Source organism: Medicago sativa, chromosome 6 (genome assembly GCF_051527215.1).
Source record: "Medicago sativa cultivar Bolivia chromosome 6, Bolivia_mono, whole genome shotgun sequence".
Taxonomy (NCBI): domain Eukaryota; kingdom Viridiplantae; phylum Streptophyta; class Magnoliopsida; order Fabales; family Fabaceae; genus Medicago; species Medicago sativa.
This window is the reverse complement of record NC_140754.1, coordinates 79,926,852-79,953,416: the sequence shown is the minus strand read 5'-3', so window position 1 is coordinate 79,953,416 and position 26,565 is coordinate 79,926,852. Positions and strand designations below refer to the sequence as shown.

The following is a 26,565-nucleotide window of genomic DNA, read 5'->3' as shown; positions in this document are numbered from 1 at the left end:
CCTTTCTCCAATTCTTGACCTATGGCTGGAAGAACCATGGAAACTCTCCTCTCCTATCACTGCCTAACTGGTAGACACTTCAACACATATTCCTAAATATTTAACTCTTATGGTCGCCGACCCATAGAAGTACTGCCGTTTTCCCCTTTTTTCTTTTCTCCAATTCATTTTCTTTCTGATATGAAATTTAACTTACCATCTTTTCTCCTCTTTATGCAATCCTGGATGCGGCAAATTAGAGCAGAGATTGGTGATGTATCCAAAACTGATGGGTAGATACTTTTATCTTTCTCAATTTATTTTTTTATATTCCATGCATTTCACCTTAAACTTCTTTTTCATTGTAAAACCAGCTCTGCCATTTTCGAGATGGGTAATACCAAAGTCATTGCTACTGTTTATGGTCCTAGAGAGGTACTTTACAATCAATCATTTTACTTGCTTATGCATCGTCATTCGTCTAAATTTATATATTTTCTAATGGAATAATCAGCTTTGCTGCTTACAAAAGTTTTGAGCTTTAGATGATGTTGTCGTTTTTATAGTATCTTCTATATATTTTCAGGTGCAAAATAGGAGCCAACAAATGAGCGACAAGGCTCTGGTATAGCTCAAATTTCATTTTTTTTTATTTTGTTTATATGATTTTTGAGGAGATAATCATGATTTGTTGATAGTTTAGGAAAAATTTAATTTTGGGCTTATTTTGTATATCCATTGATCTTGATTTGTATGTTTTGGGTTTGAAGGTCTTAATTTTGTGTCAGTGTTATTTGGCCCTAATTTTTCCAAAACCCTAATGGCTACAATTACTGTTTTACCCTAACTAAATCGTTAATTATGAAAACAAAAAAAAGGAAATCACAGGATAAACATAAAACCCTAATAAAAGGAAATCAAGGAAACAAATTGGACGGATAAACATCACACAAAAAAAACGTGAATCACGGTTCTATATTGTTTCCTATTTTGTTTCCACACTAAACTATCTGCTTCTACAACAAATAAAGCCGCAAGTCAGAAATCCTTTCTCCAATTCTTGACCTATGGCTGGAAGAACCATGGAAACTCTCCTCTCCTATCACTGCCTAACTGGTAGACACTTCAACACATATTCCTAAATATTTAACTCTTATGGTCGCCGACCCATAGAAGTACTGCCGTTTTCCCCTTTTTTCTTTTCTCCAATTCATTTTCTTTCTGATATGAAATTTAACTTACCATCTTTTCTCCTCTTTATGCAATCCTGGATGCGGCAAATTAGAGCAGAGATTGGTGATGTATCCAAAACTGATGGGTAGATACTTTTATCTTTCTCAATTTATTTTTTTATATTCCATGCATTTCACCTTAAACTTCTTTTTCATTGTAAAACCAGCTCTGCCATTTTCGAGATGGGTAATACCAAAGTCATTGCTACTGTTTATGGTCCTAGAGAGGTACTTTACAATCAATCATTTTACTTGCTTATGCATCGTCATTCGTCTAAATTTATATATTTTCTAATGGAATAATCAGCTTTGCTGCTTACAAAAGTTTTGAGCTTTAGATGATGTTGTCGTTTTTATAGTATCTTCTATATATTTCAGGTGCAAAATAGGAGCCAACAAATGAGCGACAAGGCTCTGGTATAGCTCAAATTTCATTTTTTTTTATTTTGTTTATATGATTTTTGAGGAGATAATCATGATTTGTTGATAGTTTAGGAAAAATTTAATTTTGGGCTTATTTTGTATATCCATTGATCTTGATTTGTATGTTTTGGGTTTGAAGGTCTTAATTTTGTGTCAGTGTTATTTGTAATCGAAATATGTGTTTTCAACATGCGCTTCTCTGTTCTATGGTAGATAGTAGAAGACTGAATTGTGAACATCATGGTGAGTTTTGTTTATTTTTTATTTTTCTGAAAGAGGTGAGTTTTGTTTAATTGTTGGTTAATAATCTTTATTCATTTGATTCTATGCTTATTTGGTATTGTATCCCTTATCTACCTCTAGGGTTCGACATTTCTTGCTGGCTTTGAACTTTGTGGCTGATCCACAACTCAAAGTCACAGTGGCGACCCATTTCGGCGACGATTCATTTTCGACCGTCAAGGTAATGATTCCCATAAAATTGTAAAATATGACCCCTACTCTTTCTCTACAAGGTACCGCATATACTCTATAGTTTTCCTATGATTTATTTATGATTTATATTTTAGATTATTGAGTTTTGATTTTTGATTCTTGATGTCTGATAATCAACATTTGAGTTTTGATTTTTTTCCTAAAAAAAACCATTTGAAGTTTTGATTTTGATTTTACATTATTCATCATTGTGTTTTGATTTCGGTTTTTACCTGCTATTTTGCAGATTTTATTGGTGATTTATGCTTATTATGATTATTTAAAATAACCGCACGAAAGTGAGAAATTCGGGTTTTTTAGCTCCAACACAGATTGCAGCAGGTAACAATATTACTTCTCATCGTTGTCGATTTGTGTTCACGGCTTCTCAAATTTAAATGTTTACTTATATATGTTAATATAAACACTCATGCTTCTCAAATTGTATTTTTTTGAATGTTTGCAGGTGAATTGGGAGCTAGGTGAGCAAATTTTGATGCCATTATTGTTTCAAGACCCATCGGTCAATATATGTATTGGAAGTCAATCTAATGACATTGTAAATGCATTATGTTATATTCTTGGTGTGAAAGGCATACATTTAGTATTACTAAGTGCCTTATTGAGATAATGTATTTCTAAGGTACCCTATTAAAAAACTGTGTATCCAATCCTATCGCGGAGTCAACGTAATCTTTCAAACTCACATTAACTCAATTGTATTGTTTTGTCAAAGAATTTGTGGGTATTTTATATCTATTCAAGTTATGTTTTAAACAAATTTTTTTACGCAAATGTCTGCAGGATGTACAGGAGGTTGAAGACTCATGCAGCAATACCTCTGTGATTGACACACCAACCAGCAAGACAAGTCTTAAGAGGTCCTCTGATAGCATTAACTCTGTGGTTGTTGAACCTGGTGAAGCTGGTCAGGCATCGGTTACAAAACCTAACAGGGCTGTTCGTGTCAAGATTGAGCCTACCGACACTAAAGTTGTTTAACTTGCTCAAATGCTGGAACTATCTGCTTTGTTATCGAATTTCTTCAATCTCAATGAATCAGACATTTAGGATTCAATGTTTTTCCTTTCTATAACAGAGTCGATGTCATGGAAATTGTTTAATATGGTACATTATAAACGTTTGTGGCAATTTATTTTATGAGTTGAATTATACTATTTTTTCGATTCAAGGTAAGTATTTACTTTCATATTTGCGCTATATTTGTTCTTTTGTATGACCCGTGCGTTAGCACGGGTCGATGGTCTAGTTTTCCTCTAAAATGTTGCATTAGGTTTGCAGCAATTTAACCTAACAAATTCCATCTAAAATACAGCGCACCAATTTAACCTAACAAATTCCTTCTAAAATGCAGCAATCCCTAATATTTCTCCTCACTGATGAGCTTTTCATTCCTATTCTGTTGTGTCATCGTTTGTATATATCTATTGTTTCTATAGACTTTTTTTTGGACAAGTTATTGTACACTTATTTAATACGTTTACAAACAGAATACCCTAATTTCCATGCAAACTCGGCTACCCTAATTTCCATGCAAACTCGATTATATATAGAAAACCCTAAACTGTGTTTCATAACAAAATGTATTGAATAGTATAGTTGCATTGCATTAATTCACAACAAAATGACATACATTCTGGAGCATTGAGATGTCCCATCATCTGTCCTTTCGCATCACAATTTTGCACCGCAAATTTTGATCTCTTGTATCAATTGCTTGCATTTTCTTGTCTTTCCCTTGAATCCAACTTATGATACAACATGTGAGAATGTACTACTACTAGTACATAATCGAAATGAACAAAGAATTGATGATGATGTTGTTTTTGTCTGCAAAGTTTGATAATTGATAGTGTAACTTTCAACACCCCTGAAAATTTCAACATATTAATAGTTGTTATGATTACATTTATGAATAAGGTATGTTGGCCTCATTCTTGAAGTTTTTGTGGTATGTAATGTCTAGACAAAATAGAAACCTCAATAAATGGGTGACTAGAGAGACAAGGGTTTCTATTAATTAGATGCTAAATGATTAAGGTTCTGAATGATTATGGAAATGTATAATTTAACTTAATTGAATATTAGTCAGAATTGAGTAACAGAGGAGTAGATATATGATAATGTAACATTGAAGAGGTGGTAGAATAGTGTATCTATGCTTAATGTTGACATATACTATTAGGTGGTGAAATTCATGCTAACGAGTGCCTTCGGATCACTCTTTAAGGGCTTTAAATATGTGTGTATACTAGTATTATTGAAATCCAAAAATGATCTTAATTAAACCTGTTATACTAGTATTATTGATAAACATTAATGGTACTATTTTTAACTCTAATATGTTTGGTTAAATTTTTATGAACAGAATGACAGAGAGATGGAATACTGTAATGATACTTGATATAAGAGTGTCAATGAAGACCTGAAAAGGATAAAACTTATTGGACAAGTTGCAGATGGACATTGTTCAAAAGACATTTCCGTCGTTGAAATAAGTCGTCGCATCTTCTCCGCGATTGCTTGCTAATTGTTATAAACAGTGTGTATTATAGAGCTGTAATTTTTCCCACCACTCATGTTTGTAAGAGATGATAATGGAAAACATGGCCTTAATTTAATTATGCTTAATTATGCACTTGTTAGTTGGAATGTATTATCAATGACTTGTTCAGTGCTCTACTTGAATAATGTATTACCAAATTTTGTCTGTTTGATTGACCTAATATCGAGATATGATCTTCTTATCAGTTAGATTAGTCCAACTTTTGAAATTCTACTAGAGAGGTTTATGAGGAACTAAGCTTATATTTGCATGTGTAGATTTGTTTGGCATTGAATAACTTCTAGAAATTGAAATGTGTGTATGACCAAATGTCACCGTGAGCACCTCACGGCACATGTTGCATCTTCAACATTAATGTCATGTTCTTCAAAACACCCTTGTCTACATGGATGGAACGTGTCATTGGTTATGTAAAAATCATAGCCCTGGTGGATCATGTTTGGTATCATTTAACTTGAGCAATGAGGTGTTCTTCATAACACCCACACCCTCTGATTGTTTTGATGTTAAAGTTGAATGGATAAATTTGGTGGTGTTAAATAGGTCCATTGTTTTGATCTCATATCATAAAAAATATGATTACTTTTCATATATCAAATTTTAGGTGAACCCGATATCAAGAAATCGTGGACCATACTCTTCACGGTTGGACCATTGCCTTGTGTTGAGCATCATATCGGATTGGGGACCAAAGGAGGAAATATTCTTCATAAGAAGAGATTGAAAAGTAGCTTGGTTTGATTTGAGTACTCATATGATTGAGTAGCTTGGTTATAAAATAGAGAAACTTCATCGTAGGATAATAAATTACAAGGAAAACATTTTTCCGTTTAAGGAAAATAAAGGCCAATAAAAGGTCCTTTCCCTCATCCATCGAATTAAATTAAGAAATAGTGAAAACCTAATTTGTAAACCTAAACTATCTCTATTATGAATATGTCCAAATTTTGTGTTTCTTGATCCATCAAACGGTTGAAATCCAACACATACATCAATCTATCTATTCACATAATTAAATAATATTGAAACAATCAAAATGAAGCTGCAACAAAGGAAATAAAACTACAAACACAACTAAAAAATGACTCTTTCTAGTCTTATCCCATATAACTCTAGTTACACCCAAATTTATTTAAAATTTTACAATAATATCAAAATTGTCATCTTCATGTAAATTTCTAAAAACCCTTCTTTCATTATCATTCTAAACTGTAACGTCCGTCGTAAATTATTTAATTATTTAGAAATATATTTATATATATTTATATCCTTATTTATTAATTTTGTTACGTCTGCAGCAGCTTAACCTAATTTTTTCCCGCTCATTTGCTTTATTAGGTTTGCAATTATTTAACCTAACAAATTTCATCTAAAAAAATGCATTGCACACCAATTTCATTCCTATCCGCTTGCCTTTTTTTTTTGAAGAAAATATTTTATACCATATTAATGATCACGTATCCCCTTGATCAAAAAAATCAATGATCACGTATGATCCTTCTATTTTATACTTTTTTTTTGGTCAAGAATTTTACACTTTTTTTTTAATTTTTTTTTAATTTCATGCCTTTTTTTTGTGATCCTTATTTATTAATTTTGTTACGTCTGCAGCAACTTAACCTAATTTTTTCCCGCTCATTTGCTTTATTAGGTTTGCAATTATTTAACCTAACAAATTCCGTCTAAAAAATGCATTGCAAACCAATTTCATTCCTATCCACTTGCCTTTTTTTTTTTTTGAAGAAAATATTTTCTACCATATCAATGATCAGGTATGATCCTTCTATTTTATACTTTTATTTTTTGGTCAAGAATTTTACACTTTTTTTTTTGGATTTTTTTTTAAATTTCATGCCTTTTTTTTTTACATCCTTATTTATTAGGTTTTTTACGTCTGCAGTAACTTAACCTAATTTTTTTGCCGCTCATTTGCTTTATTAGGTTTGCAATTATTTAACCTAGCAAATTTCATCTAAAAAAATGCATTGCACACCAATTTCATTCCTATCCGCTTGCCTTTTTTTTTTTGAAGAAAATATTTTCTACCATATCAATGATCACGTATGATCCTTCTATTTTATACCTTTTTTTTTTGGTCAAGAATTTTACACTTTTTTTTTGGATTTTTTTTTTAAATTTCATGCGTTTTTTTGACATCCTTATTTATTAATTTTGTTACGTCTGCAGCAACTTAACCTAATTATTTCCCGCTCATTTGCTTTATTAGGTTTGCAATTATTTAACCTAACAAATTCCATCTAAATATATGCATTGCACACCAATTTCATTCCTATCCGCTTGCCTTTTTTTTTTGAAGAAGATATTTTCTACCATATCAATGATCACGTATGATCCTTCTATTTTATAATTTTTTTTTGTCAAGAATTTTACATTTTTTTTGGATTTTTTTTAAATTTCATGCCTTTTTTTTACATGCTTATTTATTAATTTTGTTACGTCTGTAACAACTTAACCTAATTTTTTCCCACTCATTTGCTTTATTAGGTATACAATTATTTAACCTAACAAATTTCATCTAAAAGAATGCATTGCACGCCAATTTCATTCCTATCCGCTTGCCTTTTTTTTTTGAAGAAAATATTTTCTACTGTATCCATGATCACGTATGATCCTTCTATTTTACATATTTTTGTCAAGAATTTTACACTTTTTTTTTGGATTTTTTTATTTCATGCCTTTTTTTTTTTGACATCCTTATTTATTAATTTTGTTACGTCTGCAGCAACTTAACCTAATTTTTTCCCGCTCATTTGCTTTATTAGATCTGCAACAATTTAACCTAATTTTTTCCCTCCTAATACTAACCCTAATTTTTTTAGATTTGGCTAATACTAACCCTAATTTGTAGGAGTTTTTTTACTTCCCTCAAATATATTAGCAAGCAACAAATTTTACTACTATTTATCAGCTATATTTAATTTTATTAGGTCTGCAACCACTTAACCTAATTTTTTTCCCTCCTAATACTAACCCTAATTTTTTTAGGTTTGGCTAATACTAGACCTAATTTGTAGGAGGTTTTGTTACTTCCCTCAAACACTAATTTTTTTAGGTTTGGTTAATACTAACCCTAATTTGTAGGAGTTTTTGTTACTTCCCTCAAATGACATATTGCAAGCTCTCTATTGTTGTTATAAATTGAAGAATGAGATGGTTGCAGTAGAGGTTCCATTGTCATTACATATTGAAGAATTGAATGAGAGTAATTGGCACGAGAAAATAAATTTATTGTTTATGTTGAATTGTTTTCTTATCTATGTAAGGATCATATTGCAATATATTAGTTTCTCCATTGTTTATGACCCGGGCGGTAGCACGGGTAAAAGTTCTAGTGATTTATGAATTTAAGTGATTTATGAGGTTTACGTGATTTTATGAGAGATATATGATTTATCTGAAAATTATGTGATATATGCGATGTTATGATTTTTAGAGATGTTATGAGGTGTTGAGACTTATTTTATTATTTAATAAAATAAGATATGAAAATAAAATAAAAATATTAAGAAGTGAGGCTGTGTTGTGAGATGAGTAATTTATTGGTGAGAAGAGTAATACAAGTGTTATAAATAGAGGGTTAGGTTGAGAGAATAAGTTTTAGAACGTACGTGAAATGCTTTTGGAGAAAAAGGGAGAAAAGTCAGAACAAGAGGAGAACAAGGGGAGGGCTGCGATTTTCTGCAATAACCAGGTAAGGGTGAGACTAACTTTCAATATCATTAAGGGTATGATTCTTAGAAATGGATTTAGCATGATTAGGTTGAGTTTTGGTGAGAATTGGGAATTAGGTTTAAGACCGATTTTGATGATTGGACCATGAAAAGATGTTGGATTGATGCAAAATTAGTGTAGAGACCTTAGATATTACCTAGGGTGATAATTAGATGCTATTTGAATGAAAGAATCATGAAGATAAGTGAAAAGTTGTGATTTTTAGGTTCCTGGCCGTACTGACATTCATCGCTCGCAACTGCGAGCAGTAACACTCGCAACTGCGAGCTAGGAACCATCGCTCGCCATTGCAAGCAATACAACTCGCAACTGCGAGTAACCCGTAACGCTCGCCATTGCGGGCAATGTAGCTCGCCATTGCGAGCAAGGTCTTAGGGGTTCCAGAGAGCGCGTTTTGCTCGCCATTGCGAGCAAAGTTACTCGCCACTGCGAGTGAGGCTGTTAGTTGCCCAAAATTGTTCCGATGCAATCCTTTCGCACGTGTAGTCCTGAGTTGATCTTAGAAGTAAGAATGAGGGTTGTTTAGGATGTTTCCAGATGTTACAGAAGTCTGATTATAGGGATGAGATGATTAGTAATGTTGCATGAACAATGTTATGATGTTTTATGATATTTATGTTGATGTAATTCATTCCTTAAATGATGTTGAGACATTCCAGCACTGTTATATGTTGTAAATTTGTTGCTGTTCATTGCTGCTGACCTTTAAAGTCTTGAAATTGCATGAGTCGGTCTAAGTTGTAAGAATTTAAGAAGTTGTTCATGATTATGGAATTGTATAAGATGTTCACGTTGTTGTCTAAGTTGTAGGAAGATTGAGTCCATTGCATACTCATTAAAGATGGGGGCTTTAGGCCCGGCAGCTTTATGCTCAAACTACATTGGGGGACTTTAGGCCCGGCAGCTTTATGCTCAAACTACGTTAGGGGCTTTAGGCCCGGCAGCTTTATGCTCACTTGACGAAGAGCCTAATTACGCTCATATATGTTGTTGAATGGTACCACATGCATTTGCATATCAAGAAGTTTCACGATGGTTTAAGTTGTTAAGTTGTTAAGAGTTGCATTATCAAGTTGAGTCGTGTTGTTGAATCAAGTGCTAAGTTTAATATGATGTCTGATGATGATGTTTGTTTATGATCTGATATGATGCTAAGTGATAAATGTTTGATATGTTAATAATGTTTTATGTTGTTGAATGCATTTTGATGAATTATATGTTTAATTTATTGACTGTGAAATCTCACCCCTTCTGTTGTAATGTTGCCCTTACGTTGGTAACGCGCAGGTAACCAGGACTAGCAGTTGTTCGTGAGTAGACTCCTCACATTGTGTCTAGGTGCTCTGATACGTAACGGGATGGGGACTGCTTTTACTTCTATTCCTTACGTGTCATTTTTATGAACTTTTTATGAATAAGTATTGAACCAACCTTATGAGATTTTGATGAGGCCTGCGTGCCAAGACTTTTATCATGTTGAACTATTTCCGCTGCGTAGTTTCAGATTTTATGATGTTAAATTTTGAAGGATAATTATTATTATCTATCTTATGACTTTCAAGCAGTATGTGACATCCCTTTTATGAATTAAATACTCTGATTTAAATGAAATTTTTATCTTGGGAAAACGGGGTGTTACAATTGGTATCAAAACAGGTCGGTCCGTCCGACCAAGTAGTGAGTCGAGTTGTGTCTTTTAGCAGTTGGAATACCATTATTATGTTATTCTAATTGTTTTGTGTTGTGCAGAATAGAGACCTGGAGGCTGCAAATTTTATCTGTTATAAGAGAACTAGAATGGCTGGAAGGAATGATGCTGCGGTGGCTGCTGCATTGGAAGTTGTGGCCCAAGCTATAGGACAACAACCAAATGCTGGTGCTGGTGTTAATGCTGAAGTGAGAATGTTGGAGGCCTTTTTGAGAAACCATCCTCCCACTTTCAAAGGAAGGTATGACCCTGATGGAGCACAGACATGGCTCAAAGAGATTGAAAGAGTTTTCAGAGTTATGCAATGTACGGATGATCAGAAGGTGCGTTTTGGTACGCATATGCTGGCTGAAGAAGCTGATGACTGGTGGATGAGTCTCCAACCTACCCTAGAGCAAGATGATGCGGTTATTACTTGGGCTGTGTTTAGGAGAGAGTTCCTAAACAGATATTTTCCTGAAGATGTTCGCGGAAGAAAAGAGATCTAGTTCCTTGAGCTGAAGCAAGGAAACATGTCGGTGACAGAGTATGCGGCAAAGTTTGTGGAGCTGGCTCAGTTCTATCCACACTATACTGGGGACAATGCTGAGTTTTCTAAGTGTATCAAGTTTGAGAATGGTTTGCGTGCTGATATTAAGCGAGCCATTGGTTACCAACAGATCCGTGACTTTTCTGCTTTGGTGAGCAGATGCAGAATCTATGAAGATGATAGCAAATCTCACTATAAGATTGTGAGTGAGAAGAGAGGTAAGGGTCAGCAAAGTCGCCCAAAGCCTTACAGTGCTCCTGCTGACAAAGGAAAAGGAAGAGCTAATGATGAAAGAAGGTCAATTAAGAAAGATGCTGCTGCTGGGATCGTTTGTTTTGCTTGTGACGAGAAAGGCCATAAGAGTAATGCTTGCACTAAGGATATTAAACGGTGCTTTCGTTGTGGCAATAAAGGACATACACTTGCAGAGTGTAAGCATGGGGACATTGTGTGTTTTAACTGCAACGAAGAGGGTCATATTGGGTCTCAATGCAAGAATCCGAAGAAGACTCATACTAGAGGGAAAGTTTTTGCTTTGACCGGTACTCAGACTGAAAATGAGGATCGTTTGATCAGAGGTACTTGTTATATTAATAATACTCCTTTAGTTGCTATTATTGATACTGGTGCTACACATTGTTTTGTTGCTTTAGATTGTGCTTCTAAGTTGGGCCTTGCTATGTCTGATATGAATGGAGAAATGGTTGTCGAAACTCCAGCTAAGGGTTCCGTGACCACTTCTCTTGTTTGTTTACGGTGTCCTTTGTCTATGTTTGATCGTGATTTTGAGATTGATTTAGTTTGTCTACCTTTGAGTGGAATGGATGTGATCCTTGGTATGAACTGGTTAGAGTATAACCATGTTCTCATTAATTGTTTTAGTAAGTCGGTGAGTTTCTCTTCTGCTGAAGAGGAAAGTGGAGCAGAGTTTTTGTCTACTAAGCAGCTGCAGTAGTTAGAACGCGATGGAATCTTAATGTTTTCTTTGATGGCATCCTTATCTTTGGAGAATCAAGCAGTGATTGATAAGTTACAAGTGGTGTGCGATTTCCCTAAAGTTTTTCCTGATGAAATTCCTGATGTACCACCGGAGAGAGAAGTTGAATTTTCTATTGATCTTGTTCCGGGAACGAAGCCTGTGTCTATGACACCTTACCGTATGTTAGCTTCTGAGTTGGCTGAGTTGTAGAAACAGTTGGAAGATTTGCTAGATAAGAAGTTCATAAGACCGAGTGTTTCACCTTGGGGAGCGCTGGTATTGTTGGTTAAGAAGAAAGATGGTAGTATGAGGTTATGTATTGACTATCGACAGTTGAACAAGGTAACTATAAAGAATAGGTATCCACTCCCTAGAATTGATGATTTGATGGACCAGTTAGTGGGTGCACGTGTGTTCAGCAAGATTGACTTGAGGTCGGGTTATCACCAGATTAAAGTAAAAGATGAAGATATGCAGAAGATGGCTTTTAGGACGCGATATGGACATTATGAATATAAGGTGATGCCGTTTGGTGTTAGTAATGCGCCTGGCGTGTTTATGGAGTATATGAATCGCATTTTTCATGCATTTTTGGATCGCTTCGTGGTTGTGTTCATCGATGATATATTGATTTACTCTAAGACAGAAGAAGAACATGTTGAACATTTGAAGATTGTCTTGCAAGTGCTAAAGGAGAAGAAGTTGTATGCTAAATTGTCTAAGTGTGAATTCTGGTTGAATGAAGTGAGTTTTCATGGCCATGTTATTTCTGGTAGTGGTATTGCAGTTGATCCATCTAAGGTTGAAGCAGTATCACAATGGGAGACTCCTAAGTCAATTACAGAGATTAGAAGCTTTTTGGGTTTGGCAGGCTACTACCGAAGATTTATAGAAGGATTTTCTAAATTAGCACTTCTGTTAACGCAGTTGACGTGTAAAGGTAAAACCTTTGTGTGGGATGTTCATTGTGAGAACAGTTTTAATGAATTGTAGAAGCATTTGATGACGACTCCAGTTTTGATTTTGCCGAAACCTGATGAACCTTTTGTGGTGTATTGCGATGCATCCAAGTTGGGCTTAGGTGGTGTACTTATGCAGGATGGTAAGGTGGTTGCTTATGCATCAAGACAGTTGAGAATTCATGAACGAAATTATCCTACTCATGATCTTGAATTAGCTGCAGTTGTATTTGTGCTTAAGATTTGGAGACATTACTTGTATGGTTCGAGATTTGAGGTGTTTAGTGATCACAAGAGCTTGAAGTATCTGTTTGATCATAAGGAATTGAATATGAGACAGCGAAGGTGGCTCGAATTGTTGAAAGATTATGACTTTAGTTTGAATTATCATCCGGGTAAAGCTAATGTTGTTGCAGATGTCTTAAGTAGGAAGAATTTACACATGTCCACTATGATGGTTAAAGAGTTTGAATTGCTCGAACAGTTCAGAGATTTGAGTTTAGTTTGTGAGATGTCGTCTCGAAGTGTTAAGCTAGGAATGCTGAAAATTGATAATGATTTCTTGAAAAGTATTAGAGATGCGCAGAAAGCCGATGTTAAGTTTGTGGACTTGTTGGTTGCTAGTAATCAAACTGAAGATAGTGACTTTAAGGTAGATGATCAACGTGTGTTGAGGTTTCGAGGTAGGATATGTATTCCAGATAATGATGAGATAAAGAAGATGATTCTTGAAGAGAGTCATAGAAGTAGCTTAACTATTCATCATGGAGCTACAAAGATGTATCATGACTTAAAGAAGTTGTTTTGGTGGTCTGGATTAAAATGCGATGTAGCACAATTTGTGTACTCTTGTTTGATTTGTCAGAAGTCGAAGGTAGAACATCAGAAACCTGCTGGATTGATGACACCGTTAGATGTACCAGAGTGGAAATGGGATAGTATATCCATGGATTTTGTGACGAGTTTGCCGAATACTCCTAAAGGGAATGACGCCATTTGGGTGATTGCTGATAGATTGACGAAGTCGGCACACTTCATTCCGATCAATATTAGTTTTCCTGTAGCTCAGTTGGCGGAAATTTATATTCGAGACATTATGAAGTTGCATGGTGTACCTTCAAGCATTGTGTCAGATAGAGACCCAAGATTTACTTCGAGATTTTGGAAGAGTTTGCAAGAGGCTTTAGGCTCTAAGTTGAGATTGAGTTTGGCTTATCATCCCCAAACAGATGGTCAGTTGAAAAAAACGATTCAGTCACTCGAAGATTTGTTGAGAGTATGTGTACTTGAGCAAGGTGGAACTTGGGATAGTCATCTCCCGTTGATAGAGTTCACTTATAATAACAGTTATCATTCAAGTATTGGAATGGCACCTTTCGAGGCTTTGTATGGTCGGAGGTGTAGGACTCCGTTGTGTTGGTTTGAAACAGGTGAAAGCGTAGTTTTAGGACCAGAGATTGTTCAGCAAACAACTGAGAAGGTGAAAATGATTCAAGAAAAGATGAAAGTGTCGCAGAGTCGACAAAAGAGTTACCATGATAAGCGTAGGAAAGACCTTGAGTTTCAAGAGGGAGATCATGTGTTCTTGAGAGTTACTCCAACGACCGGTGTTGGTCGTGCATTGAAGTCAAAGAAGTTGACTCCGAAGTTTATTGGTCCGTACCAGATATCGGAAAGACTCGGGACGGTGGCGTACCGAGTGGGTTTACCACCGCATTTATCGAATTTTAATGATGTGTTTCATGTGTCGCAGCTGAGGAAGTATGTTCCAGACCCGTCCCATGTGATTCAGAGAGATGATGTGCAAGTTAGAGACAACCTTACGGTGGAGACTTTACCTTTGAGGATTGATGATCGCAAGGTGAAGACGTTGAGAGGCAAAGAGATACCTTTAGTGAGAGTTGTTTGGAGTGGAGCAACTGGTGAAAGCTTGACGTGGGAGCTAGAGAGTAAGATGATGGAGTCTTATCCAGAGTTGTTTGCTAGAGGTAAATTTTCAAGGATGAAAATTCTTTAAGTTGGGGAGAGTTGTAACGCCCGTCGTAAATTATTTAATTATTTAGAAATATATTTATATATATATATATATATATATATATATATATATATTTATATGATTTATGAATTTAAGTGATTTATGAGGTTTACGTGATTTTATGAGAGATATATGATTTATCTGAAAATTATGTGATATATGCGATGTTATGATTTTTAGAGATGTTATGAGGTGTTGAGACTTATTTTATTATTTAATAAAATAAGATATGAAAATAAAATAAAAATATTAAGAAGTGGGGCTGTGTTGTGAGATGAGTAAGTTAGTGGTGAGAAGAGTAATACAAGTGTTATAAATAGAGGGTTAGGTTGAGAGAATAAGTTTTAGAACGTACGTGAAACGCTTTTGGAGAAAAAAGGAGAAAAGTCAGAACAAGAGGAGAACAAGTGAAGGGCTGCGATTTTCTACAATAACCAGGTAAGGGTGAGACTAACTTTCAATATCATTAAGGGTATGATTCTTAGAGATGGATTTAGCATGATTAGGTTGAGTTTTGGTTTGAATTGCTAGAACATCGTGCTAGCTAGCAGTAAATGAAAATGAACAAGGAAAGTAAATAACAGAAAGATAAAAGGCACAAGAGAATCGTTAATCCAGTTCGGTGCAACGTCACCTACTCTGGGTCTACGAAGCCAGGAAGGAAATTCAATAGTGTAGTCCTTATTCTCTAGTTCTCAACAAACACCTTATTTACACTAAAGACCTAGGACCTATGTAACACCCCTACTAGAAAATTACCTAGGATATCTAGCATGAGTGTTAAACTCAGCATCGTGTACATTAAAATTACAATAAATAAAAACTCTCTGAACAATTCGTAGAATTTCTCACCTGTTAACTCTGAAATAGTACCACTGACGTGTACTTTATATGGTCCAGCTACTTCTGCTTCTTCATCAAGAACCATCCTGTTGTATAATAACTCGTATATCTGAAATAAATAAAAGGGATTGGGGTGAGACAAGATGTCCCAGTGAGTTCCACCTATCCTAGGCTGTAGGCAACCTCGGGGAACCTAGGATCGCCATCTGTTTCTAAACTTAACCCATTTCAAGTTTATAAGATTTCATTATGCATAACTGAGCGATCAAGGGATAACTAAGATCGCTGTCTAAAATACTATTTTGATTATATAATACATATAGTCATACTCATAACCTTAATCAAAAATATAATCACCATAATCACAATAATAATCATAAACATATATCCAATATATCGTACTCTATGTAGCTTATAATTTTACATACTTATCTGGGTATGTCTCTGGTTCTTTTCTGATAACAACTAGTTTCGGCTAAACTAAGCCAGAGTTCCATAACTAAAATTCCTCATTTCCAACGATTGGTAAAAAGGCCCATGAACTATTACTTTGTAGCCAATTTATTCTAAACATAACTTTCGTGTTAATATGCGTATGCTATGTTAGAATTCATGTTGGAGGGTCCTTAGAATTTTTCCTTGGTTCCATAATTTTATTTTTGTTCTCATTCAAATATTATTCAAATAATTCTTGACTTAAAATTTCATATCATTAATTATACATTTCATTCGTTACTATGAGTCGTACCTCATAGGCTACATTATCTCTCGTTGTAGCAAACGAAGTTTTCATATTCGTTACTATGACCCGTACGGCATAGGCTACATTATCTCTCGTTGTAGCAAACGGAGTTTTCATATTCGTTACTATGACCCGTACGTCATAGGCTACATTATCTCTCGTTGTAGCAAACGGAGTTTTCATATTCGTTACTATGACCCGTACGTCATAGGCTACATTATCTCTCGTTGTAGCAAACGGAGTTTTTCTCAATTTTCTTTTTCTTTTTTTTTCTTTTTCTATGAGCATGTTACTCATTTCAATTTTTCTACTCATTTCCATTTTTCTGGGATTTTTTAAAATTCACTTTGAGCATGTTACTCATTTCAATAATTATATACATCAATTGTCGATAGAATTTCCCTCCAACATTTATACTAGCATAAACATACTTATTAACATAAAAGAGATTTCAGAATACACTAATAAGAATACCTAATTCAGAAATAATCATTCTACTATCTCATATTTATTCTGTTTCGAATATACCATTCATATGGCATAATAGTCATGCTATAATTATGTCAACTTATTCTAATAATTCATAATCACACAATAGCAATCTAATGATATAATTTACTACCCAAAGGTGGGTTTTCTAACTAAAGGAACTCACCTCAACCACTTTTAGCAACTTTATAACAGCTTAAGCATCCATTTTTATGCCATTTCTTCAGTCCTTAATTTCACTGCTAAGCTTCTGTTCTTCAGCCAACATGAAAACAACTTACAATTCATAGTTCGGCACAATTTATACTTCTGCCCCCAAACTTCAAAGTCACCTATAGACTTCAATACTGGTTTAAAATTCATGGAACTGGTGTCAAAATGTCCAGAATTTCGTTAGCTAACCATAGCATTAAAAATCACTTGATTCCAGGTTACAGAGAGAAAGTTCTTACTGTTTTAGTGGAGCCCTGTCCCAAAACCCGTAACCAAATTCCAGCAGGATTTTACCAACTTCAATTACATTTTCCGAATTCGTTTCTAATCCGAATCATACGAAATTTGTATCCAAACTGTATGAAATTGAATGAGGAATCCAAAAATCCAATTATTACCCAATTATGGATCACACAGCAGTATGTACAAGCCAGTGAAAACCATACGAATTTCGTCTCAAAATCATGAATTCAAGTGTAATCACTTATATCAACAATTACCATTTTAAATTCATCATCAACAATTCATCATCATAATCACCAACATAAAAGAGTCATTTAGGACAACAAGTAAGGGTACCTAGCTTATGACATAACTACACTAACTATGTCACAATTATTCTATGTCACATGTTAGCATGTCATATAGCATAATTCAACTACCCAAAAGGAAGAGTTCTAACTACAAAGGACTCACAATCTTGTGGAGGTTCCTCTTGAACACTTTGTGGCACCTTCTCAAGTTCCAAACTTCTAGCCAAGCTATTGTCTCTTCCGAAGGTACCAATGACTTAATACTTCATGGTTACTCCTATAATCAAGCTTCCAAACGATTTCCCATGGATTGGAGTGAGAAATGATGATTTGGAAATTTTTTGAATGAGGGGCGGTTTGCTTCTATGAGAGGGGAAGGATGAATTTTGCTGCTAAACTATTGTAGTAGCACCACAAGGGACCTATTTGTGGTTAAATTTGGATGATTTCATGAAGGATGAAAAATTTTGTGATGGTGGTGAGGAAGGATGATGGTGGCCGATGGTGTAAAGAGAGAAGGGGGAAGAAATTGTGTTGGACTTTTTGAGAGAGAAGGACTAGAATTGTGTAGAATGTTGTGGTGAAATAATTTATAAAATGAATTTTGGTTGACAAATACCAATTTTTCCCTTAGCTTAAAAAAATCTCATGGAGGGATATTACAACCTACCCATATAGACTTCAACCTAGGAACTCCTAGATCTGAGATCTCATCTCACTCCCTTACAGATGATTACAGCTCCTATGATTCTCAATATACAGATACAATCAAATGAAGTTACCTTCAATACAAAACTACATCGTGCTTAAAAGCTTTGGTGTATCACAACGGGTTTACAACTCAATAAATAGTCCTTAGCATGTATCAAGATGATACAAGAAAGGCTCACAATAAAACAGAACTAAACTTGCAACAACACGTTACAAGAGTAGAACACACAAAGACTCAAAACCCTAAAAACTAAACCTTTTTAGTTTGACGGCTTCGGTGAATGAATTAGGTCTTGTAGTCTTCTATATATACTGAAGCAATACGGATCAGAACAACTTGTTGGGCTTCAGAACAAACGGTGATCCATTTCGCAATCAACAGAACCAGAAAAAGAAACTCCTAATAAGTAGGCACTTAATTAGGAACATCCTGATCACCTCCAAAACTTTCCTAATTAAATAGCACAATCTTAGGAAATCACAAACGATCTGATTCTGTACTAAAAACACGCAGCTTGACCAACAAGAATAAAGGCGTGGATTCCTTAAATATAAAACGTGTACGTAAATCAAGGCACATGAATAGGTCACACTGAACCTTGCCAGGATGCTGGAACATCGTATCCAACATTACACTTGAATATTTGTTTTAGGCAAAAGTGAAGCCAACATACAAATATCCAACAATCACCCCCTTTGGCAAATTTTTGGCTAAAACAAATTGAGGCCAGTCCAAACATAGAAGAGAGATAACACACAACCTATTCTTCAATCATCACAAACATACAACCATGAAGAAAGTTACACAACCTCAGATAACTAATAGATACCAAACATATAGTTCTTCAGTCACATCATAATCTTCAAGACTAGAAGAAGTATATCACACATCTCAGACTCTGCTTCCAATATTTTCACAAAATTTCATCACATGGAATTATGCAGATAAGAGAGAAAGATATCATACTAGATAATCAGAGACTTGCAGCAACGGAACCATAAGGGAAAAATAAATTCCCAGAAATCATGCAGAAGCTACTTAAAATGTTTCAACATCCATCCAAACATCCAACTGATAGGAAAAATAAACATCTATATAAACTAGCAACTGCAACACACCTCATAGTATCACTCCCCCTCAAAGATGCAACCATAGAGTGAATACTAACACGAATATTCCATTACTCCCCCCAAGCTAGCAGACCTATCAAGGTCACACAGAGACATGTTCCAATTTCTTTATAGCATTTTTCTCCCCCTTTTTAGCCATAAAATATGCCAAACAGAAAGTAGCAGACTTCAAGAGTATATCATTGCCATGTATACCCCACAATTTAAAGATGTGCGCAAAAGAGGCAGAAATAGAAAGAACAACAGCAGTACATAAGATTACGACACATAAGTACACAGAAATCCATAAAAACAAGATTAAAATAGGAGAAAACTCCACACACTTTGGTCATCACTTTTTGATCCATCCCTCTCATCACCAACAAACACATTATTACAGTCCTCATGGTCAGAAGCCTTTTTACTTTGAGATTTTTCATTATCAGAGGCTGACTCAGCCACAAACTTTATTTGATCAGATTGAACCGGGGATGCTGTAACATCCGATGCAACATCCGGTGCAATAGCAGTTTTAGAAGGAGTCCCAAGAACAATTTCATTAATAATATTATCAGCATCAGCAACATTCAAACTAGATTTAGGATTTTTTCGGTTTCCATTCTTTCCTAGCTTGAACACTCTTACCACTGACCTTTGGTTGAACATGAGGCTGAGGATACAATTGATAACAGTACGGCCTTATGTGACCATATCTACCACAATGGTGACATATCCAAGGTGATTTCTTTTCTTTTTTTTAGAATTATGATGTTCTTCAGGATGCTTCAACATTGGCTTGCTAGTAGAAGCAACATCTGTTCCTGCAGCACCTACAAATTTGATATCTTTGTCTTGCTTTTGCTTTCTTATCAACCCACGGTCTTCTAAGGCATAGGCAAAATTCCTGTTCCGTTGTTTCTAGTTTAGATGTTCATAATCAAAACCTATTCCATTTGGTTTTCCTTTAACTTGACCTTCTAAAATTTCATCTAACACATTAGAACTTTTGTTCAACATTCGAACAGATCTAGTCATGTTTTCTAATTTCGAATTTAACATGGTGTTTTTCTCTTGTATACTAGTGATGTTTGATATAAGTTTCTCTTTCTCTAGAGAAAAATCATTGATGGTTTCCTTCTGTTTCTCTACTTTAGAAGATAGAAGAGTTACCTCATTTTGAAGATCAGAGTTAGTTGACAAAAGTTTGTTCTTTTCAGCCTGCAGTTGAGTTATGATTCTCTTCTGCTCATCTCCTTCCTTAATCACTTCTACACTTTTGGCATAGAGATTTTTGAAGGATTCAAGCAATTTTTCATTGGTGACCTCTTCATCATCAGATTCTTCATCAGACTTACATCTTCATATCAAAGCTGTTACATAATTGGAATATTCATCATCATTTTTATCCCTTCTTTGAGACTCACTATTTCTGCTGATGTTGGACGAGATGTTCTGAACATTTGGCCTCGACTTTTTGCCAATCATCTCCAACACTTTGTTAAATTCACTACCAAGACGCATAATTGCATCTAAAATAATTTCATCAGTGTCCATTTCACAATGAACATCTTCCTCATCGGTTTTAGAAACGAAGGCTATATTTTTCTTCTTAAATCCATTAGCTAATTCAAAAATTTGAAGTGATCCTATTAGCTCATCAACCTTCATACTGGAGATGTCTTGTGCTTCTTCAATCGCAGTCACCTTCATATCAAATCTCTTAGGTAGAGATCTGAGAATTTTTCTAACAAGCTTTTCATCAGAAATTTTCTCTCCAAGTGAGTCAAAAGAATTAGCAATATCAAGAATGTTCAAGTAATAATCATGTATGTTCTCATCCTCCATCATCTTTAGATTTTCAAATTTTGTGGTAAGAAGTTGAAGTCTTAAACTTTTTACTTTAGATGTACCTTCATGAGCAGTTTTGAGAATTTCCCAAGCATCTTTGGCCACTGTGCATTGCTTGATCATTCTGAACGTGTTCTTGTCTACTGCATTGAAAATGGCATTCAAGGCTCTAGGGTTTGCAAGCGATGATTCATCTTCAGCTGTAGTCCATTTTTCTTCTAATTTCAGAACAGCTGTCTTGTTGCCATCTTTATCAAGAGCCACAGGATGCTCCCAACCTTTGAGCACTACCTTCCATGTCTTGCTATCAATGGATTTGAGAAAAGCAATCTTGCGTGATTTCCAATAATCATAGTTGGAGCCATCCAACAAAGGTGGTCTGTTAACAAATCCTCTTCTCTTGTCCATTATGCCATAAAGTATCTTCTCTGGATCTCACCCTAAAACAGGAAGGGTGCCTGCTTTGATGCCAATTGAAATTCTGGCTGGCTAGCAACAGAATGTTCTATGCGATGTTCCAACACCAGGCACAAATAACAGATGTTGAATGAGATGTTTAGAACATCGTGCTAGCAGTAAATGAAAATGAATAAGGAAAGTAAATAACATAAAGATAAAAGGCACAAGAGTATTGTTAACCCAGTTCGGTGCAACGTCACCTACTCTGGGGGCTACCAAGCCAGGAAGGAAATCCACTAGTGTAGTCCTTATTCTCTAGTTCTCAGCAAACACCTTGTTTACACTAAAGACCTAGAACCTACCTGTATAGACTTCAACCTAGGAACTCCTAGATCTGAGATCCCATCTCACTCCCTTACAGATGATCACAGCTCCTATGATTCTCGATATACAGATACAATCAAATGAAGTTACCTTCAATACAAAACTACACCGTGCTTAAAAGCTTTAGTGTATCACAACGAGTTTACAACTCAATAAACAGTCCTTAGCATGTATCAAGATGATACAAGAAAGGCTCACAATAAAACAGAACTAAACTTGCATCAACATGATACAAGAGTAGGACACACAAAGACTCAAAACCCGAAAAACTAAACCTTTTTAGTTTGACGGCTTCGGTGAATGAATTAGGTCTTGTAATCTTCTATATATACTGAAGCAATATGGGTCAGAACAACTTGTTGGGCTTCAGAACAAAAGGTGATCCATTTCGCAATCAACAGAACCAGAAAAGGAAACTCCTAATAAGTAGGCACTTAATTAGGAACATCATGATCACCTCCAAAACTTTCCTAATTAAATAGCACAATCTTAGGAAATCACAAACGATCTGATTCTGTACTAAAAACACGCAGCTTGACCAACAAGAATAAAGGCGTGGATTCCTTAAATATAAAACGAGTGCGTAAATCAAGGCACATGAATAGGTCACACTGTACCTTGCCAGGATGTTGGAACATCGTATCCAACATCACACTTGAATATTTGTTTTAGGTAAAAGTGAAGCCAACATACAAATATCCAACAGTGAAAGCAGACCAAAACAGGAACAAGAGCTCAAGAGAAGAAAGTGGTGAAAAGATAGAAAAATTGCCCAAGTATGAAGCATCGTGCCACGTTGAGGACATTTCTTGGCACGATTTATGAACGTGGGCCAAAGTGATTGTAACTGGAAAATTTGTGGCACGAAGGTTTTTGTAACATGCCACGATTCTTAATGTTGTCTGCTGCTACGTAGGATTAATGAAGGGATCGTGCCACGTGTAACACCCCGTTTTCCCAACGTAAAAATTTCATAATTAAAAATCAGAGTAATTCAACTTTAAACGGAATGCTACACTTCTTAAAAATTCATAAACTGAATAAATAACAATTTATTCTTCAAAATCATTTAACATAAGTAATTCAAAACTTCGCAGTGGAATTAGTTCATTCAACATAAAAAGTCTTTGGCACGCAGGCCTCATCAGAAAATCTCATAAGTCTTAGTTCAATATTTATTCATAAAAGTTCATAAACAATACGGAAGGAATAGAAGTAAAGTCAAGTCCCATCCCATTACATATCAGAGCACCTAGACACACATGTGAGGAGTCCACTCACGACGCCTCTAATCTTGATTGCCTACAAGTTACCCATACGAAGAGCAACATTTCCAAGCAGAGGGGTGAGATTTCTCAAACAATAATATTAAGCATATAAATCATATAAAGTACATTCAACAACTTAAACATCTTATAATTCATTAATCATATCTAACAACTTAAACTTCCTTAACTAGTGTCATTATTCTTCCTACATTAGTCATATACTTCTTATTATATCATCATATAAATATCATCACATATCCACAAATATTAGTCATAAGCATTATCATATATCCTTTTAATCATAGCATCATACATCATCCTAATCATAGATATAAACATCATCATATAACATCAAATAATAGTCTCCAACAATCATCACATAGCATCAATATTAATCACAAACGTCATAATCAACATAATTATAACTCACATAACAACTTATCATAAATCATTCGTCTTCATTCATCATAGCACTTCATTAATAACTTATCAACTTGACATATTAACAACTTGACAACTTGACATCTCAACATCTTAGACATCTTCATTATGCATGTGGTACCACCAGGGCATTAAGCCCCCATCTCTAAGGTCATAAAGGACATGTCGGGCATTAAGCCCCCATCTCTAAGGTCATAAAGGACCTGTCGGGCATTGAGCCCACATCTCTGACTATGCAACGACACAACTCTAATGCAACGACATAACTTTCGTACAACTTAGACAACTTCATAAACATCTATGACATCCTATCATATTGACAACATAACATCTTAACAACTTGATGACTTCATAACGACTCGACGACTTAACAACTCTTATCATCTTAACGTCTTAACATCTTAACATCTTAGCATCTTGACAACATATGGATCACATAAATAATTCATGTCATATCATAATATAACAATATCAAATGATAATAAACAACATCTTAAAACATCATATTCATCAATCATAAACAACTTCATATAACATCGTATTTAAACATCGACAATAATTCACTATGTATCTTTGTAAAAACATAATAAATTATCCACAACATATTTTCATGTCAAACCAAAGCTACTGGAAAGATATCACAAATATCAACAACTTTCATGTTTACAACAAAGATCAATTCAAAACAGAAACATATGAACAAAACGCAAAAACATGAAACAGAGAATGTTGTCACCGTACAATTTTGCTAAGACCTCTCTGTAGTATTTTCATCATAAATCAAAGACCAAACATCATTTTCACGTCAAACCAAAGCCACTAGAAAGCTAACAAAATTATCTAAAACTTTCATCTTTACGCCTAAGACCAATTCTGTACCGATCAATACCAGTTTTCTTTTAAAATTCGGAAAAGTTGTGCTGAAAGTTCATAAAAATTCATTGTGACCACATGCAGTAATTTGACCATAACTCAAGTTCTGTAAATCGTTTTGACGTGAGACCAACGACATTAGAAAGCTAACATCCATACCTACAACTTTCGTGTTTACACCTAAGACCAATTCCGCACCGATCAATACCGGTTTTAATATCAAAAGTCGTGCAGAATGCTGATTTTCTTGAAGTTTCACCTAATCTCATGGTGCTAAGCTCAAAACTACTTCGAATAATCATCCTATGAATTATCTAAGGTTTGTACACAATTTATACATCAATTCAACAAGTTTTCATCATCTAATCATCAAATCTCTCTCAAAACCCTAATTCTCAAATTCTCACAAACTCTCCCCAACTTGTTAGGTGTAATCTAATGATTTAACAACTTAATATTGATGCAAGATAGTCTCACCCTCACCTTAGATTAATTCCTGAATCAGCAGCAGCGTTCTTCTTTCCAAAGGTATTCTCCTCTTCTCTTGACTTTTCTCTTCTCTTCTCTTCTTTCTTGTTCTCCTCTTTTCCAAAAAGCGGTTTAAGGTAAACTCTTTCCAACCTAGGCTTCTCTATTTATAATACTAAAATATTTTTCCCAAACCTATTTAGGCCCAACAACTTATTCTTCTTTCTATTCTAACCCCCAAATCCACTCACACTAATAATCCTCATATTCTAATAAATAATATTTCTCTACTAAATATATAATAATACACCAAATAACAAATATATATCTATGACAATTAACAAATATATTATGCTAGTAAATACCAACATATAACATAACAAAATATCACTCAACAAAATATATTAACTAAATTATAAAAAGACTTCTGATCTCAACAAATCATATATCCCTCATATACATATAAATATATAAATATGTTCTAAAACTAATTAAAATAATTAAATAAAAAGGAGGGCGTTACAACTCTCCCCACCTTAAAAGAATTTCGTCCTCGAAATTCAAGCACAATAGAAAATAAATTTAGTCATTACTTCTTCAAACAAAACACAAAAACCATATCAAGTTAGTCAGTTAAACATGATCACATAAAAAACATAACTACTAACTAGAAAACATGACGACACGACACAACGACTCATCTACTTGGCCGGACGGACCGACCTGCTCTGATACCAATTGTAACACCCCGTTTTCCCAACGTAAAAATTTCATAATTAAAAATCAGAGTAATTCAACTTTAAACGGAATGCTACACTTCTTAAAAATTCATAAACTGAATAAATAACAATTTATTCTTCAAAATCATTTAACATAAGTAATTCAAAACTTCGCAGCGGAATTAGTTCATTCAACATAAAAAGTCTTTGGCACGCAGGCCTCATCAGAAAATTTCATAAGTCTTAGTTCAATATTTATTCATAAAAGTTCATAAACAATACGTAAGGAATAGATGTAAAGTCAAGTCCCATCCCGTTACGTATCAGAGCACCTAGACACACATGTGAGGAGTCCACTCACGACGCCTCTAATCTTGATTACCTGCAAGCTACCCATACGAAGAGCAACATTTCCAAGCAGAGGGGTGAGATTTCTCAAACAATAATATTAAGCATATAAATTATATAAAGTACATTCAACAACTTAAACATCTTATAATTCATTAATCATATCTAACAACTTAAACTTCCTTAACTAGTGTCATTATTCTTCCTATATTAGTCATATACTTCTTCTTATATCATCATATAAATATCATCACATATCTACAAATATTAGTCATAAGCATTATCATATATCATTTTAATCATAGCATCATACATCATCCTAATCATAGACATAAACATCATCATATAACATCAAATAATAGTATCCAACAATCATCACATAGCATCAATATTAATCACAAACGTCACCACATTTCATCAAACATTATTTATAAGCATCAACACCTAATATCAAATCTAATCATAAGCATCATCATGTAATTTCACATAAGTATTATTATCAAAACATAGCATTACCG

The 26,565-nt window shown here is 34.6% G+C and overlaps 1 protein-coding gene, 1 long non-coding RNA gene and 1 pseudogene across 8 annotated transcripts in view; 2 read left to right on the top strand and 1 right to left on the bottom strand.

Annotated features, from left to right (window-relative positions):
- Window positions 1-26,565, bottom strand: part of LOC146917219 (uncharacterized) — a 97,094-nt gene that overhangs the window by 37,448 nt on the left and 33,081 nt on the right. The window lies entirely within an intron of this gene.
- Window positions 1,241-3,302, top strand: LOC146917223 (uncharacterized). 2 transcript variants are annotated; one of them, XR_015014134.1, is made up of 6 exons: window positions 1,241-1,439; window positions 1,590-1,628; window positions 1,774-2,097; window positions 2,356-2,450; window positions 2,575-2,590; window positions 2,913-3,302. It is a non-coding gene; the product is annotated as an uncharacterized LOC146917223 (long non-coding RNA). The 2 variants fall into 2 exon arrangements; XR_015014133.1 differs by having other exon boundaries at window positions 1,590-2,097.
- Window positions 10,208-11,711, top strand: LOC146917222 (uncharacterized; annotated as a pseudogene).